This window comes from Uloborus diversus, chromosome 5, assembly GCF_026930045.1.
Source record: "Uloborus diversus isolate 005 chromosome 5, Udiv.v.3.1, whole genome shotgun sequence".
Lineage (NCBI taxonomy): Eukaryota > Metazoa > Arthropoda > Arachnida > Araneae > Uloboridae > Uloborus > Uloborus diversus.
Window position 1 is genome coordinate 181831673 of NC_072735.1, and position 7923 is coordinate 181839595.

Here is a 7923-nt window from a genome sequence, read left to right on the forward strand (position 1 = left end):
CTCTCTAGACATGAAATAACAAGCAATCCAATGCTTAACAGTTGCTGACTGCAGCAACCATAGATAAGAAAAAAATATTTCCGACTCATTGGCGCTTGTGTTGGAAGGATGAAATACGTTTCGAAGCGTTGCGTCATCATTTCCGCTTCTAGATTTCTTGAAATAACAAAAAGCTTTCTGAATAATGAGGAGTTCGCTATTGGATGAGGGATTCCTACTATTTCGGAAACGTTTCAGATATATCCAGAAACGTTTCCGAAATTTGTTACAGTGTGTCTGCAAAGAGTTTTCCAGTTCATCCACATCTTCAAAATTAAATGGGACTAAAATCCAGTCAGGAATTTGTAAGCTGATCAAATCTGCAAACCTTGATTCCATGTTCTTTTTTAACTGATCAAGGTGATCAATAAAAATTAAAATTTTTTCTTCAGGAAGTTCATCATCCACGATTAAACCTTATTTTAGAGTCGGAAACAGGATAAATTCTTTACGGCCAATATTTGCCTTGTGGATTTCGAATTTGGCAATGAATGCTGAAAGTATGCTTTTGGCCTTGATGAGGTTCATCTTGTTTCCTTGAAGCTAAATGTTGACTTCGTTCATTTTTTTTTTTTTTTTTAAATATCTGTGAGATACACAAGTTTCAATTTGCGCTGTTTCAAATTCTCACTTAAAGCAGGATCATGCAAGTTGAGAAACTCAGCTTTAGTGTCGAATAATTCAAAGAAGCGGCACAAACACAGTTTCCTTTGGAAAGCCATCGCACAGACGTATGTAAAAGCAAGCGTTCGAATTTTTCATCAATTTCATGGCAAAGCTCTCGAAACAGGCGATCATTGAAAGAATTAGCTTTGATCTTGTTAATACCAGTAATGACTAATTGTAAGGTTTCATGTAGAACACCACTCAATTTTTTTGCAGCCAAGTGTTGACGATGAATGACACAATGGATGGTAATCACTTCTGGCACTTCTTTTTTAAGGTGTGCAAGAAACCCAATATGACGACCCGTCATGGCAGGGGCACCATCTGCTGCTCAAGCACTTACGTTTGTCAATGGAATTTCTTTTTCTTCAAAATAATCCTTCACCATTTTAAAAATCGACGATCTCTTTGTATCAGTAATCAAAATTCTGGCGAACAACATTCCCTCAGTTATTTCTTTCAGCTCATTAATAAACCTCACGTAAACTAATAAAATAGCTCTGTTATCTGTCACAGTTGATTCATCAATCTGTAGTGCAAATTTACTTTGTTTCAAAACATTTATGAGTTTGCACTCAACGTCAGCAGCCATTTCATCTATTCTCCTGGAAACTGTGTTGTTACTCAGGGGGAGAGGTTGACTTATCTTTTTACTGGAGCCCTCACCAAGCAAAATTTCAACTATTTTTTTTGGCAGCCGGTGGAATAAGAGATTCGCCAATCGTATGAGGCTTACCACATTTTGCTATCAAAAGAGACACTTCGTACGAAGCAAGAAGCTCTTTGTCAAGATCTGTTGCTTGTCTTCTAAGTAATTCACCCACCTTTGGCCGTTTATCCGCTTTTTTTTTTTTTTTTTTTTGAGGTCTTGAAAAATAACCAAGAGGTTTATTTACTTTGTCACCATGTACTCTTGACAAATGCTCTTTCATTCGCGAGGGCTTCATCGCTTCATGCTAGAAAATGTTTTATCGCACAAAAGACAATGCGGAAACTGCACATTTTGCGGTGAAGTGACAAAACCAAATTTTAAATACTCTGCTGAATACTGCCGGCACTTCTTTTTCGAATTCATATCGAACTTCCACACTACGAAACATGCTCAATTGAACAGAAATTCACTAAATTAAATCAAACAACAGAAACTACGTAAGGAAGTTTATGCGCTGATTGCAAGATTCTGAATGACAACTGATAAGTTAATGCAAAAATCCATTCCTACACATATCCATCCACTTTTCAGGCGTTAAATATATGTTGGCACCAACGGTCAGACAGTGCTTACAAGATTTTTTTTCTTCCTCATGAAAACGGCAATAAAATAAAAGATATTATCCGAACAGATTTGATTGAGCTGTAAATCATACATGCCTTATTTTCTGGGAACGACTTTCTTTGATTTGACGTACCATATGCTTGGTTCGGTATTACACAACATAGGTATTCTGAAAGATATTTCTGAATTGTGTACCGATTTGTTTTAATAAATATAGTTTTTGAAAGGTCAAGAATTTCCCATTACCAAGTATCCGAATACCGGTCGCCCCCCTATCGCCCCCCCAGAAATTTATCGCCCCTAGAAGAGTTGGATCGCCCCTTTGGGGGCGATCGCCCCCAGGTTGGGAATCACTGGTCTAGGCGCTATGCGAGTCACAGATATCCTGACAGAGAGAGAGAGATCCGGACATCCGGACAGAGAGACTTTCAGCTTTATTATTAGTAAAGATTAAATCATATCTAGTATTTACTTGGTTCATAGATATTTAAATGGATTCACTTAGAATGCGTTTTTTATTTCATTTTATCAGCTTTTAAAATAAGTAAGATTTTTTAACAGTATTTTTTTTTTTTTTAAATTTATGATTTTGTTTTTAGTTTTTATTGTGTAGATTTGTTATTATTTTTTTAATGATGATTTCTTATGTATTATGACATTTTTTTTTAATAATGCGATTCATGAGAGTTCTTTTTGACTCCATTTGGTATGAGTTAACAATAATAATAATTATGCAAAATATGAACACTTCGTAATATGTGTGGTTTTGGCTAAAAAGAGCATGCCTTAAAGGAATGTTCATAAAATGCAGTGATTTGTTTCTAATGTAATTTTATCATTGCTAATGAAATAATTTACTGATTCGAAACCTCCCAATTTATAATTTTACGCCAAACTCAAAATGGGTTCTTCAAATCGTTTCCAACGAATTTTTTAAAAAAAAAAAGCGTTTATTGGATATTCTTAGTCCTCTTAACAAAATTAATGTATTCCAAAAAAAAAAAAAGGGACTTTCTTGTCTTCATCGTTTTTTTCCTTCTCCTGACCCCATTAGGAGGCTCGATTTTGCTGCCTTTGAAATGACTCCGGAGCGGCTTCTAAAAATAGCGTTCGCGAAAAGATCGTCTGCCTGCATCGCTTTCCTGAACTCATCTGTGTATCGAGAATATTCCAAGCGTAGCGCTAGAATGGAATTCGGCTGGAATCCCTCTCCCCTCTCTTTTCCAGACTTGAGGGTTTTTTTTTTTTTTTTTTTTTTGAAAATACGAAAGGAACGCATCACCTTCTTTTGCTTAAAAAATCTTCAGGTTGCTTTTTTTATTCAGAGCCAAATATTTATCATAAGATTCGCAATATTCAAAAACCGGTGCACCGAAAATTTTTCTGTTTCCGCATGAATAAATTGATGCAAAAAAAAAAAAAAAAAAGAGAAACTTTTGGATCTACGACTTTGTTCGTAACATGTTCGTATTGCACTCCTCAAAAAAGATTAGGGGAGCACATGATTTCTACAAAATTGAGAAAATTATAATGGGGTTGTTTCCTTCAATCAAAAGTACTACTTTTAGTCACTGAAATTGATAGAATAAGCAGAAACAAAATAACAAGGATCCAGAAAATACTTTCATTTTCTCAACAGTTATTTTTAAATTCATTTTTTAAATGTTCTATTTTTCAAACAAGGCGTTGTCTTGATTACGTCACAAATGATGCACTTAGGCGCATCTTTCTAAAGCGGTTCCGCGTTATGATACTCAAGAAGCGAATTAAAATTGCGCTCTACGCTTGATAGCAACCCTATCGTTGCCAATACACGTGAGTAAAGATGCGAATTAAATATTTTGCTCTGTGAATGGCAACACTGAATGGCATTTCATCATTTGTGATGTCATCGGCAGAAGCTTAAACAATGAAAGCGCACCTATTTAGGTATTTTTTAAAAAATATTACACTTAAACAAATTATTTCAAAAATGGTCAGATCCAATGTTTTTAAGCATGCTCTTTCAGAAAAAAATACTTCTAAAATTTTGGAAACGACCCGATTAGCTTATTTTCACATTGCTCTTTTGAAATACCTTTCATCTGGAACCTAAAAATGAGGGGAAGGGGGCATCTGAAAAGTAACATGCAAACATGAACATCAGTGTCACTACGTAATTTGTTGTAACATTTATTAACAAACACATTTTGATGTTTACTTTCGGTGTTGCTGTCTTTTGTTTCAAACGCCCATTTTTTGAGCAATCATGAATTGATTAATGTTTCCCCCTGACCGTTGAATGACTTCCAGGTCCTTTGATCTTTGGAACTAAGCGTCTGCCAACCTCCCCGTTGACCGCAGAGACCATCTCTCAATGGTATAAGGTTGATCCGCAGGTGTTGATTCTCCACCAGCAGCACTGTCCACCGGAATCCGCACCTCCTGGGCGGTTGCGTCCGTATTATACATATGCACACACCTGCACACAGACACATACACACGCCTGCACACAGACACATACACACGCCTGCACACAGACACATACACACGCCTGCACACAGACACATGCACACGACTAAACACACATGCGCCTGCACACACACACACACATACACACACACACACCTACACACACACACCTACATGCACACACACATCTACATGCACACACACACACACCTACATGCACACACACACACCTACATGCACACACACATCCACATGCACACACACGTCCACATGCACACACACATCCACATGCACACACACCTACATGCACACACACCTACATGCACACACACCTACATGCACACACACACCTACATGCACACATCCACATGCACACACACACACCTACACACACACACACACCTACACACACACATCTACATGCACACACACACACACATCTACATGCACACACACACACACATACACACACCTACACACACACACACCTACATGCACACACACCTACATGCACACACACACCTACATGCACACATACACATCCACATGCACACACACACACACCTACCATGCACACACACACACCTACATGCACACATCCACATGCACACACACACACCTACACGCACACACACACCTACACACACCTACACACACACACCTACATGCACACACACACCTACACACACACCTACATGCACACACACACCTACATGCACACACACACCTACATGCACACATACACATCCACATGCACACACACACATCCACATGCACACTCACACATCCACGTGCACACACACACACACACAAACCTGGTTACAAAAAAAAACATTATTTGAATTAAGATCTGAAAAAATTCAAATTTGTTTCATCATTTTTTTAAAATTTAATTTAGTTTTATTTATTTTTTCATATTATTTTTTTATTTTTTTCAATTCGCTCAAGGACTTGATGTCCGAGTTTAAGATAATAAATGCCTTTTTTATAGTAAAAGACAAGTTAATAAACACCATCCTTCACTCCGCGAGGATACAACCCGTTAATGATCATTTCAATCTTACTTATTCACTTTTCCTCCCAAACCAGTGTCATTATTTTGTTCCCGGGGAAAGCTCTGACAAAGAAAAGGTGACAAGGAGGGAGGGACTGACAAGCGATGGACACGACCTATTTACCTGTTTGACCAGTTGCAAGTGAAGTGTTTCCGAATCCTTCATTTGTATCACATTCTTTTTGACCCCTCAGCAGAGGACAGACAGCTCGTTTGGGTGGAAACAAAGTTGCGTTTTGGCCGCTGATTTGCCCACTTTGCCCAGGTGGTGTACCTTTCGATTTTCAATTTCATCAGAATGCTATTAAAGAAATAAAGAGGACTAATGAGGAAAAGTTGTTGAAAATTACCATTTCTTTCTAACACTTAATAATTATGATTTTTCACAGTATTTTTGCTTTTATCGACAATATTCTAAAAAAATCATTTCTTATGTTATGATTAGTGTTTTTCAACTAATGTTAAATATAGCAATAAACACGCATTTAATTTTTTCCGATTAACTTTTTGATCGCTCTCTTTCTCTTCTTTCTTGTTCCTTAGATAACCTCTTCAGCTGGTAGGTGTGTCCCCAACTTAAAATTTTGGGAAAGGGGGGGGGGGCATTCTGAATTCGCCGAATGGAACACCAAATTTTGCCGAGTGAAAAAATACGAGCTAAGAACTACGAATAAAAAGGGACGATCGGACATTTAAAAATTCTAATTGCTATAAATTTTCGCTTATGCTTTAATTTTCGCAAGCCCGTCGAAATCGCAAAATTTGAAGCCTCGCAAAATATTTTTTAGATAGAAAATCTGCAAAAATATATAAAATGCGCGAGATTACCGATATCTTCATTTTTGTGAAAATTACAGCTCGCGGGAATAAGTGCTTTTACAGTAAGTACTATGTCTCCAAATTTACGAAATCGTTAGACAAAATTTGCCGAATGAGGAATTTTTCGGAAGGTCACAGTCACCTCCCATCGGGTCCCGACCTCCATCCCTGTCAGCAGTTTTTATTGAATACTTAATATACGCAAGCGTAACATCCTAAATCAAATGAAAAAAAAAAAAAAAATGTATATCTAAAACTAAAGAAATGTATTTATCAAGTGGCTCATCACAAAATGAATTATAGTCGCTACAAAACATATGCTATGTTACCAGAATTATGAAAATTTCAAGAAACTCAACGACAGAAGAAAGTAAGAGGAATTTCATGTAATTATCATAAATTGATCCTTCTACTCAGGCAAGAATTTTATTTTGGCTGTTTTTAAGAAGCTAATCCAGTGAGGGAAGCTCTACTGCTCATTGGACTAGCTATCTGTCAATCGTCTGATGATTGGCTAAGAATTATTAGATTATCTCAAACAGTGGCGCACACAGGAATTTTACAAGGGGTCCATGGCCAAGAGCTTCATTCTCATGTCTTACCCCAATATGCTGTCGAACATATTGGTTGATTTTATCGATTCCCGTTAACGTAAAACAGTAAAAATAAACTATTGAAATTAAATTAGCATTTTTAAATGAAAATACTTAAATAAATAACCAGAGAGCAAACTAATGTATGCTTTTATTTTTTTCATATTTGAAAAATGGATTCAAGTTCATAGAATCTCATTTTAATCTGTAATTACAAAACTGAAAACATGGTTATTGCAGTGTATTCATTTATAATCACCGTTCTGCTTCTTACAAGCAATTCGTTATAGGAAAAGTGCACAACACTTTAAAAAATATTTTAACGTGAGGATTTTATTTTTTCACTTATTACAACTGAAAGTATTGTGACCTTTGTTTGAAATTATTCTATGTACGAAATAAATAGAATCATAATCAATCGGGGGGAAAAATCAAGACCTATGGGACTGGTACGGACCCCCTGGACCCCTCCCTTGTGTGCGCTACTGACCTCAAAGGATTGGATACACTTTTTGCCTCTTTGTAATAAACCTCTCTTACATCCAGAATATGGATCCCCATTGAGGAAAATTAGAAGTCTGCTGTGCTGAAATCCCATAATCGAACCAGCGCTTTTTGACTAATTGAAAAAAAAAGTGACTCACTCATGGAGATAACAGCATTGCGTATCTATCTAATACACTAAAAACCCTCTAATCTGCCTGTCTCGTAATCCAACGTTCGACCTAATCCGACGGGAGTGGAATCGGTTTTGTTCATTTTTCTGATTGGATGGAATGTTATATTTCGGGCGAAAAAACAATGAAATTCCGAAAAAATTCTTTAACCCGCTGCTGTTAACTGCGAGATCATCAGTCATTATATAGGACTTCATTTGTTAAATATCATTACTGATCACTTGTTAATCTTTTTATTATTAAGCACTTTTATTATAATACTTGACCTGATTGTCACGGGAAAATCTGAGGCCTACACTGTTAAAAAAAATTTCCTGAAAATAACGGAGAAAGTACCGGCAGCAAAGT